Source organism: Mus pahari, chromosome 14 (genome assembly GCF_900095145.1).
Source record: "Mus pahari chromosome 14, PAHARI_EIJ_v1.1, whole genome shotgun sequence".
Taxonomy (NCBI): Eukaryota; Metazoa; Chordata; class Mammalia; order Rodentia; family Muridae; genus Mus; species Mus pahari.
The window spans coordinates 84,250,505-84,261,927 of record NC_034603.1 but is presented as its reverse complement, the minus strand read 5'-3'; the positions used below and the strand labels follow the sequence as shown (position 1 = coordinate 84,261,927).

Sequence of the window (11,423 nt, the reverse complement as noted above, 5' to 3'; positions counted from 1 at the left end):
CCCCCTGTTACTCCTGCCCCCCGCTGTTGTGGTTTGTCAAGTGATTGTGGGCAGAAAGATTTGAAGTTAGAGATACCGTGACTATGAAGGTTAAACTTGCCCCAAGGAACCCGCTGCAACGAGTCAGCAGGAAGTAGTCTGTTTAGTTGGCTGAAAGAGGTCTACACCCTTTCCCCCTCTAACCTTCTTTCTCTTTTACCTAGCGTCAGAGGTTGGAAGGGATCAGGGTGCAGTAGGATTGGAAGGGAGGTAAAGGCCTAAGAACACAATAAAATAGACAAAACAAAAACATAATAATGCCAACAGTTTGGGGTGTTTTTGCTTGTTTTATGGTGCTAATGTTCAAACCAAGTTTTATATAGGCCAAGGAGATATTTCACCATTTAGCTTACACACCCAGTTCATTTGATTATTTTGAAATTCATGTTATTGATCAGGTGCCAAAAATCTACAAGGACCCCCTACATAGCTACAGTTAACGAATGGCTCCAGGGCTTGTGATTTTCTGCATGTGCGCACAGAGTGCTTGCTCCCCATCCATACATAGAGGCACAAAGGTGAGGCACATAGAAGGGGGGAAGCGTGCTGTGACCCCATCTGGCTGCCCGGGATCCAAAGCCCACAGCAAAAAGCATTGTGATCAGGGACACTGTGGTCCCTGCTTACGAGAACAAGGTCCGGAGCTGGCAAGGTGTCTACCTCCACAATCACAACTGTCAACACTTTAGATGACCGCCCAAGTAACCTGCAGATGGACCTCCCGGCCACCTATAGCCAGGCACACTGTATGGGCACCTAAGGATCACCACCACTCAAAGGCTTAAGGCACATCTCACTGGCTAGCTCCTGATCAGATTGGGCGGAGTTTGTGATGTCATGGTTAAGGCGTGGACAAGATGAGGTCCCAAGTTTTGCTGAATAAGACTGAAAACAGTTGTTTGGTAACTGAACTGCAGTCTGATGTCCTTGGAGCAGAACTGGGAGGAATTATTTGCCAAAATGAGAATCTTGTGCTAGAGTGAATTCTATGCGAACTTTGTGAGGCCAACACTGATTCTCAGTATATTAAATAGCATTATGAGCATGTTTAATGGACAAGAAGGCTGGACATGTAATGCAACCTACATTCCAAGTTGCTATGTATGCAAGTAAAAATTAATAGTTCTGTTAGCTAGAAACCAGGGAGGATAAATGCTCAGCGTGACTAACTGTGAATGCGTGCTTGAAGATGTTCAATATATAAGGAAGGGAGGATGGGGGGGGGATGTAGCCCAGTAGGTAGAGTACCTGCCTGGCCCTAGGTTTCATCCCTGGCATTGCATAAATGGGATATGGTAGCATGTCTGTAGTCTCAACATTTGGGAGGTGGAGGCTGGAGAAATAGGCATCCATAGTTATCCTTAGCTACATGGCAAGTTCAAGGCCAGCTTGGGCTACTTAAGACATTTTCAAAAAGAAAAAGTGGGGGCTGGCGAGATGGCTTAGTGGTTAAAGGCAGTAACTGCTCTTCCAGAGGTCCTGAGTTCAAATCCCAGCAACCACAGGGTGGCTCACAACCATCTGTAATGAGATCTGATGCCCTCTTCTGGTGTGTCTGAAGACAGCTACAGTGTACTCACTTACATTAAATAAATAATTCTTTTTAAAAACAAAAAAAGAAGAAGAAAGAAAGAAAAAGGGAACTATGTCATAGGAAAAAAACAGACCCTGGGAACATGCTTGTTGGGGTTCGGAAGGCCCCCAGAGGGAACGTGGTGAAATAGGGGTTATCCAAGATGAAGTCAGTGGTGGGACTGTTTTACCCCTAAGAGCATGTATGCACACACACCCAAGCACACAGAGGCAAAGAGAAGGCCAAGGGCAGAATTCTAAAGAGCTCAAGCACATGCTTTTAATCCCAGCACTTGGGAGGCTGAGGCAGAAGATCTTGATGAGTTTGAGGTCAGTCCAGTCTACACAGCAAGTTCCATGACAGCTAAAACTGTGTAGAAAGACTATCTCAAAACAAAGGAAAAAAAAGAGTTGGATCATGGGGCCTGGAGAGATGACTCAGTGGTTAAGAGTACCCACTGCTTGGGCAGTAGACAAAAGGGGTTCTCAGCACTTACAGCTTCCTGAGAATCTACTATCTCTGCCCCCCCACCCATGGGCACCTGCAGCCAGGCACACATACCCACACATAGATACACATAATTAAAAGATAAACCTTTAGAGAAAGGGTAAGAACCAGGGGAAAGATGGTGAAGTCAGAACAGAGAAGTGTCTCCTGGTCACAAAGGGGAGTGGAAAATCCTGTGTCATCAACAGAGCCAACCCCGAGATGCTGGCTAGAGCAGCACATGATGCACAGTCTCAAGTCATGTGATGAAACTTCATCTTCTTACAAAAACAAAACCAGAAAGGACCGCCCAAACTGTTTATGGGTTACCAGGGTTGCTCAAGTGGCGCTTCCCCTTTCTTTAGATTCCCTGAGAGAAGAGTGTCACCCGTGGGCTAACAAGGGCGGTGTCAATGCTGCCTGAGTCCCTCCCTGCAATCTGTGAGTCCACCCAGTAGCCAGCACAGGGAGGGTGGTTGCCGCTGGGCTCTTGTCTGTATACACCTCCTCTCTTCCTCTCACCAGAGGCTTGTCATCATGAGAGGATGGTCAGACACCTCAGACATCCTGAGGAATGTGTGCATCAGACAGTGCCCATGGGACAAAGGCTGAGGAGACGCAAGTCCCAGCATTCATAGCAAGGCTCTTGCTCTCTTGAGCTGCTGGGTTGAGCTAACCTCCTCCCGATGAGAAGCCTGGGTATGAGGCTACCATTCCTTGGCTCCTCTGGCTCATTTCCTAGGTATAGCATCAACAGCCACTCACACCTTCACAGGCCTCAACATCTCAGTACTGTGGCAAGTGATGAGCTCCCTAACCAGGGATGGAGATGCTATTGCTGTTTCTAGACCACATGTTCTCCATGAGCCTCATGGGGAACCTTCTCAGTGAAGGCATAGGGAGTTGGTGGTTCAAGAGGACTGGGGGTACTGATTAGAAGAGAATCACCACAGGAAAAGACACTGGATCAGCCTCCAGAGCCCAACCTCTTCACCGCTCAAAGAAAGAGATAAGTGACAACAGTTCCGTGGCAGGATGCTAAGAACCAAGCTTACCTAGTCATCTGAACTTCACACTCTTGAGTCTTTACACATGGGACAGACATTCCTGTTGGTATCTGTGTTGATCGTGACTTTTGGGAGAGAGAGTCCCTGTGCCCACCTGATGGTAAAGGAGTTAAAGGCAGCCTTGCAAGGCATGACAGAATCTCCCGACGTGGGCCGCCTGGCAAAGTTTCCAGCCTGGAAAAATACCGTGAATGTAGGTTATCCTGCAGGCACAATTTCCTAATTGAGCCCTGGCAGCTGCCCAGCAGCCTTAAGCTAATGCATTGCATCATCCCCAAGCTGCAAAAATGTGGGGCCAAGAAGCCAGCTCTGCAGAAGGCGTCGCCCAGCTTCACAGAGTTTTTAAATATTTCATTACGGTCGAAAGAGGCAAAGCCTTTGTATCTAGTTTTCCCCACCTAAGCCGTGCTCCCCCAAGGTATTGCAAGCAGTACTCTTTTCCAGAAGTACAAATGAACTCACTCTCTCGCTCAAAGCGATGTTGACTAGGGAAAGCAGTTCACACTTCAAAGCAGTTCACACCTCAAAGTTGCCCTCTATGAATTCTGTCCCTGCCTGCCCTTTGTTCAGAATAACTTCATGTTCATCTCCACTGATCTGTCCCTTTAGTCAGCCCTTTGTTAATTCAACAAACCTAGATACCGTAGCTTAACTCATTCAGACAGCAGGCTAAACACCGGAGGAAAGAAACCCGTGATGCATGCTTAGCCCGGCACAACAGTGCACACCTGTGGTCCCTGTGCTCTGGAGCCAGAGATGGAAAGATCATGTAAGACCAGCCTGATCTACATAGAAAGTTCCAGGCCAGCAAGAACAAAAAACCTGCCCCCAAATAAATAGAAAGAAAGAAAGAAAGAAAGAAAGAAAGAAAGAAAGAAAGGAAGGAAGGAAGGAAGGAAGGAAGGAAGGAAGGAAGGAAGGAAGGGGAGGAAGAGAAAGCAAGGAGATAAAAGGGCCTGGGGAGATAGCTCCGCAGTCACAAGCACTTGCACTTCTTCTGGACTTTGGTTTCCAGCACCCATGTCTGACAGCTCACAACTGCCTGGAACTCCAGGTCCAGAGGATCTGACGCCCTCTACTGGACCCCATAGGTACCCTCACATATGTTACATATACACTTACATAGGGGAAAAAAGGTAAAAATAAAACAAATACTTAAAAATATGAGAGCCGAGCAATGGTAGTGCACATCTTTAATCCCAGCACTTGGGAGGTAGAGGCAGGCAGATTTCTGAGTTTGAAGCCAGCCTGGTCTACAGAGGAAGTTCCAGGACAGCCAGGGCTACACAGAGAAACCCTGTCTGGGAGAAAAAAACAAAACAAACAAACAAAACACCAAAGTAAATTAATTAATTAAAATGAAATAGAGGGAAAGAAAGGTTTCATAAGATCAGATGGGGAGAGGCTCGGCAGTAGCTTGCAGCTGCTTGTCCTCTATAAGATCCTTGACTTGGTCCTCACCGACACAGAAATAATAAAATAAAATAAAATAAAATAAAATAAAATAAAATAAAATAAAATAAAAGCAGCTTTCCCTTCAAGGTGTTGAGCCTTAGCCCTAGGACAGACACTCAATTGAACCTTAGCCTGGCCATTTCCATGACAGCCCTTGGCTACTCCCAGACCCCCACACCCCTTCTGCTGCGCCATCACATCCGCAGGCCCTTGGCCTTACACTTCCACCGCAGAACTGGCTCTGTCTCTTCAGAGAAACTGCAAGTTGCTTGTGGACGATGGCAGAGCACCAGGGCTCTGTTCAGTTCTGGTCATCTGGGGCTCATGCCACAGCCAGGCTCCTAGGTGGCGCCCTGGAAAGGTCCCAACGTGCATTGAGGCTTCTAGAGGACAATGGCGCTCATTCATTTCACACCCACCTCGGTGGGGCCTTGGTGGGGCCTGTTTTGCCAACCACAGCTTGTAGGGATTTTCTTCTGCAGAGGAAAAGAAGAAACCTTTTAATTAAATGTTGCTATAACTTGGTGTCAGAAATGTATCTCACTGTGTGTGAAGGGCTGCTGAGATGAACCCTCAGGGAAAGTGCTCCCAGTGCTCCCACAGCCTGAGGACAGGGAGTTTGATTCCTGGAGCCCATGTGAAGAGAGGGAGGAGAAAACCAGCCCCACAAAGGTGACCTTTGACCTCCTCCTCATGCTTGCCACAGCATCTGCACACCCTCACAAATAGTAACAATTAGTTAATTTTAAGAAGAAAGGGGGAGTGCTGATGGGGACTGCGAGATAGCTCAGCTGTCTGAATTGAGATGGCTCAACAAGCCTGAATTCCTGAGAAGGAGAATTCCGTGGAAGGAGAGAACCAACTCCCATGAGTCATTTGACCTTTTATATATTTGCAACTATTTAACAAGTTTTTATACATTATTTATTTGTGTGGGGTGTGGTGTGTGTGTGTGTGTGTGTGTGTGTGTGTGTGTGTGTGTTCCCACACATGGCATGGTGAGCTTGCAGAGATCAGAAGACAACTTGCAAGAACCACTTCTTGACTTCTACTCTGTGGGCCCTTGGGAGTCAGTTCCAGCCCTCAGACCTGGCAGTGGGCACCTTTCCCCACAAGGCAAGCTCAGGCAAAAAAGAAAGTTTTCTTTTTTCTTTTTTTTTGGTTTTTCAAGACAGGGTTTCTCTGTGTAGCCCTGGCTGTCCTGGAACTCACTTTGTAGACCAGGCTGGCCTTGAACTCAGAAATCTGCCTGCCTCTGCCACCTGAGTGCTGGGATTAAAGGCATGTGCCACCATGCCCGGCTTCTTATTTAATTTTTAAAAGATTTACTTTCTTTAAACACTTTTTAAAGAAAAGAAAATGTTTGTATAAAAACCCCCACAACACGTGCTTTGTAAATACTCCCCACAGCCACGCCCGCTATGGCTCCCCCTCCAGAGTGTTCTGTTCTCGGAGGTTATTATTATCACCCTGCCTACAGTTCTAGCTGGTAACTAACAACACCCCCTATGTTTAAATAAATCCTTTCTCCATCTTAAATCCCTCCCAAACAGAAAACAATATGAAAAATGTTCCAAAGACCAGACGGGAATGAGATGGGAAGACCGGCGCTTGCTCGTGTGGCTCTCAACATAGACAGCTTGGGGAAAAATACTGAGGTCCTGCCTGGTAAATCACTTTCTGTTAATTATGAGCTATCTGGACTCAGAGGCCATTTGAGGCTCACAAAGAGATTGGTCTCTCACCTGGCTGGGCAATCAGTCTCCTGCCTTCTCCAAGGTCAAAAGCTGACTTAACTTTCAAACACCAAGCCATGGTCTCAGAGCCTCTGGTCTCTGTCCTGTAAACACTTAATGGCAGCCACGAGTCCTATAGCTCTACCCTGCCATTGGCCTGTGACCTCTGACTTCCTGCAGGACGTTCATTAGCAGGGGGCTCCACTGTGTTCCAGAAATGTGGAACCACACTGACATAAAACCAAGAGCCTTCCTGACCTTCTTCCACACCCCAGGGACACAGAGGTCCGCTCTGAACTTCACACAACTGGTGCCTCTGCCACGGCGCCTTGGGGAAACACTGTGGTAGGTGAACTGGTGCCTTTCTGCCTGACACAGAAGTACAAATCTTAGGGCAGCAGAAACGCCCCCTAAGGTGCCCGTGGGGCCAGCTTCTAGAGTAACCTTTACTAATTGGAGAAAGGGACTCCGCTATACTAGGCTGGCCTTGAACTTGCTATGTAGCAGGGATAACCTTGAACTCATTCTCCTGCCTCTTCCTAAGGGACGACCGGTGTGCATCGGTCCAGTTCACCCGGTCCAGTTCATTAGGTGCTGAGGATGGAATCCACGACCTCATGGATTATAGCAAGCACCCTCCCAACTGAGCCACATCCACTGGGGAGATGGAAGCCGGAGGATCAGAAGTTCAAGGTCATCCTGTCTTAGAAACAGCAAACAAAGCCGGGCGGGCCATGGTGGTACACGCCTTTAATCCCAGCACTCAGGAGGCAGAGGCAGGTAGATTTCTGAGTTCGAGGCCAGCCTGGTCTACAGAGTGAGTTCCAGGACAGCCAAGGCTACACAGAGAAACCCTGACTCGAAAAAAACAAAACAAAACAAAACAAAAAAAGAAACAGCAAACAACCAAAACCAACACTCAGATACACCACGGCAGGCAGGCAGGAACACAGGTCCTCAGATGCACCATAGCAGGCGGGCACACAGGTCCTCAGATGCACCACAGCAGGCACACAGGCCCTCAGATGCAGCACGGCAGGCACACAGGTCCTCAGACACAGCACGGCAGGCAGGCACACAGGTCCTCAGACACAGCACAGCAGGCAGGCAGGCACACAGGTCCTCAGATCCACCACAGCAGGCACACAGGTCCTCAGACGCAGCACAGCAGGCAGGCAGGCACACAGGTCCTCAGATCCACCACGGCAGGCACACAGGTCCTCAGATGCAGCACAGCAGGCAGGCAGGCACACAGGTCCTCTACAAGGCATTTACTGACCTGCACCTCCCTCTCAAGGCTATGATCTTCCTCAGGCTTTTGCCCTCCTTTACATGTGGGTGACTCCAACAGACAGACCAGAGTAACCCCTCAGAGTAACCCCTACTAGGAACTCACTTAGAAGAGGGTGAGCATATGTCAGACAGTGGTGGCACATGCCTTTAATCCCAGCACTTGGGAGGCAGAGGCAGGTGGATTTCTGAGTTCAAGGCCAACCTGGTCTACAGAGTGAGTTCCAGGACAGCCAGGGCTACACAGAGAAACCCTGTCTCGAAAAAAAAACAAAAAAGAAGAAGGAGGAGAAGGAGGAGGAGGAGGAGGAGAAGGAGGAAGAAGGTGAGCGTGGGACCCACTTCAGGGGGCCTGGAGGGCACTGGGTACTCTCAGAAGGAAGATCTCACTGTGATGTATGGACAGTGTCCTGCCCACTCTGATTCCTGGACAGCCACTGCCAGGCTTTGCTCACAAGGAGGGAAAGCCCAGTGGAACAAAGGAGGCCCTTGGTGGCAATGCTGCTCCCCCTGTGCCAAGGGCCCTCTGTCATTAGGCTTCAGGTCATGGGAACCATCCTGTTCTTTATAGCAAGAAACAACACATGTACAGAAATGTGCTTAACTCAGAAATGCCTGCAGGGAGAATAAAAGCCGCCCACAGCCTCCCTGAGCAGTCACCCTTCCTTGCTTGCTTCTCCTTCTTTTTTAGAACAAGGCAAGCATAGAGTCACAAAATGAGATTCTTAAATACAAAAGCAACACACTCACCTTTGGTAGAAACAAAACCAAAACAAAACCAAAACAAAACCACAATGCACACAGTGTTTGAATGCCCGTGGTAAGGAGCTCCCATGAGCCATTGCAGGGATGGAGTCTCTGAAGTTTGCCGTGGCTTCTGGGAAACCTGCCCAGTATGTTTGTTTTCTAAGGATACTTGGCTATCAAGTGCCTCAACCTGTTAGACCACAAACAAGTAAACCGCGGTGTCTCCAGTCTATGCCTGGGCTCTGAGAGTAGGCAGACAGCCACCAAGCCTTTCTGCAGGCTGACTCAGTGCATGCGGAGTGTCAGTGGGACAGCAGGCGCTGAGCGCCAAGGATCTGAGTCTGAGCCTCTGGGTGGGCACTAGGGGTGATGTGGCCTTGGGTTGCACAATCATTCTGCATTTATTTTCTTCTCTGTAACACAGTCGTCCCTGTTCCACAGCTGTGGAAAGGGAAGGTTGGGGATGGTGTAGCCCTTGAGGCCTCAAAAAATGGTGGCCATTATCCAAAAGTCTTTGCCAACTTCCTCATTGTTTCCTGGATTCTCGCCTTCCAGAAGTCTGTCCTCCTCACTGTCTACCACAGCCAGGCCATGGGAGTGAAAGTCGCAGGCCACAGAGTTCACTCCTGCCAGCCAGCTCAAGCGACGGATGGACTGTGGACTGCAGACTTTACAGAAGTGTGGGAAGGCTGGAACTCCAGATCCTGGGTGGGCACCAGGGACAACCACTGCCCCAGTCACCCAGGAAGCTGCTAAAACCAGCCTCAGCACCTCTTCAGGACCCAGCTCCCTGTGCCACAGTCTGTGCTTCGAGACACAGTCTCCTGCGGGACCATGTGATCACTTGATTCTGCTTCCCACCTTGGACAATAGACCGGCAAGTTTCAGAGGTCCATGCTGTAAGGTAATAAGAATTTGACCAGATGGACTGGTAAGAATGGCTCAGCGGTTAAGAGCACCGACTGCGCTTCCAGAGGTCATGAGTTCAAATCCCAGCAACCACATGGCAGCTCACAACCATCTGTAATGAGAGACAAAAAAAAAAAAAAAAGAATTTGACGAGAAGGTCCAAGAACCGGGGCCACAGTCAGTAGAGAGTTTGCCTAGCAGGTGGGAGGCCCTGAGGTTTCATCCTCAACAAATAAAATAATAAAATAGAATGGTCTGGGGGTGTGGCTCAGTGAGTAGAGGGCTTGACTAGCATACGTGAAGCCCTGGGTCTTCACCTCACATGAACCTAGTGTGCATGCCTGTGATCCCAGCCAGGCAGCCCAGACAGAAGGAGCAGAAAGGATCCCGTTCAGGGTCACCCTTGGCTCTGTCTCCAGTTCAAGGACAGATGGGGATCCACATGATCCTGTATCAAAACTAAACAATGCATAGATGCACTGATGTATCCCAGTGCTCCGTGGGCAGAGGCATTGAAAAGCCCCTCCCCAGTGGTCCCCTTCCCAGGGCCCTCCGAAGTTCACTCTTCAAGATTTTTTTTGGATGACTGGTGACCCTCTGGGCAGGAAAATGGATGTCCACTGAAGGACATTGTCAGTACTGGCTAATCAGGAGAGAGGGTTAGGCCAAGGTCGGATTCTTCACGTTCCAAGAGGGTGACTTTCCTTGGCGTGGGAAAGGGACCAAGCAGGCAAAGTCACCCGTTTCTCTCTAATCATCGCAGCCTTTGCAGGGGTGGATGGCACCTGTAGGTGTAAGCCTGCCGGTTTATGTAACCCAGGGATGACGTACGGAACAGAAGTATGTGCAGTTGGAATGTCAGGGTGCTTTTGGATGAAGACACCATTAGATTCCTGCAATTATGCCCTGGGTGGTACTTTCCTGTTCCCCCAGCTTTATATGTCATCAAAATACATACTTAAAAAAAAAAAGTGTGTGTGTGTGTGTGTGTGTGTGTGTGTGTGTGTGTGTGTGTGTTGGTGTGCATGTGAAGGTCAGAGTGGAAGAACTTGGTGCTTTCTTTGCACCGTGCAGATCCTGAGTGTGGAACTTAGGTAACCAGGCTCTGTGGCAAAAGCAGAGCCATCTTGCTGGCCCAAGAGCTGGCTTCCTCGACCACACCTTGTCTATCTCCCACCAACTCCCGTTTCCTGGGGACTGTCTTCTGAGCTTTCTCATTCATTACTGAGGGTTTGAGACTCCCAAGCCTGGATCCCTGACCCTAAAGCCAGGTGGCCTCTGGCCTCTCCTGCCTGCCTCCGTGGTTTGTTCTTTTGGATGAGCTAGCTCTCAGGGACCCTGCTTGGGAAGCTGGCAAAACCAGGGTGGCCTTCATCATGTTGGCAGCAGTAGGACAGTTCTTGGAAGGTATTAGTTATTTCTATCCTATCTGAAGTCCCCTTAGGATTAACATGCCAGTCAAAGCCTGCACTCCCTGCATAATAAGGCAGGGGATGTGGAGCAGTGTGTGCAATACAAACCAAATATAGATGACAGCTTTAGGTGGCCGGCCTGTGGGCGTGCCAGCACGCACATTTACAATTACAGGAAGGAGACATAATTATAACCTTGACTTAGGAAGTACGTCTTATCTCAGACTCCACAGGGGACAAAGCTCTCCGTAGGTTGAGTGCCATTCCTGGACCCGAAGCTGGAATTGGTCTGAGCTTTGGATTTGGTGACACCCTGGAGTGAATTACATAACAGAAAATGCCCATTCTACTGAGCACGTGGGAGGCTCTGGGGGGACAGCCCCACGCTGGTCAGAGATTAGAAGCCTCATTAATGAGTCACGTGCCTTCCTTCACCATCCCTTGTAATTAGGGTGACAGACAGCCCTGCTGGCTTGGGACAGACCTGCTGTTTACCTGACAACTGGAGGAGCTTTTTCACAACACCCCTTGGCCCACTCTGAGGAAGTGGGTTGGATGTACAGCCAAAGCCGACTGCCTTAGAATCTGCATGGAGGAGAGAGACACGCTGTGGAGCCCTGTAGGGAGGGAGTGTAGCACCCCTGAAAATGGGGAGATCCTTGCTCTAGTCTCAGGATGGCGCAGACCCCCCCCCCCAGGAACTCACAAG

At 49.2% G+C, this 11,423-nt stretch overlaps 1 long non-coding RNA gene across 1 annotated transcript in view; it reads left to right on the top strand.

The window, feature by feature from the left end:
• LOC110331228 overlaps window positions 1-11,423 on the top strand; it is a 22,340-nt gene that overhangs the window by 2,044 nt on the left and 8,873 nt on the right. The window contains exon 2 of the long non-coding RNA XR_002381006.1: window positions 3,959-3,961. This is a non-coding gene — a long non-coding RNA (uncharacterized LOC110331228). The remainder of the gene's footprint in view (window positions 1-3,958; window positions 3,962-11,423) is intronic.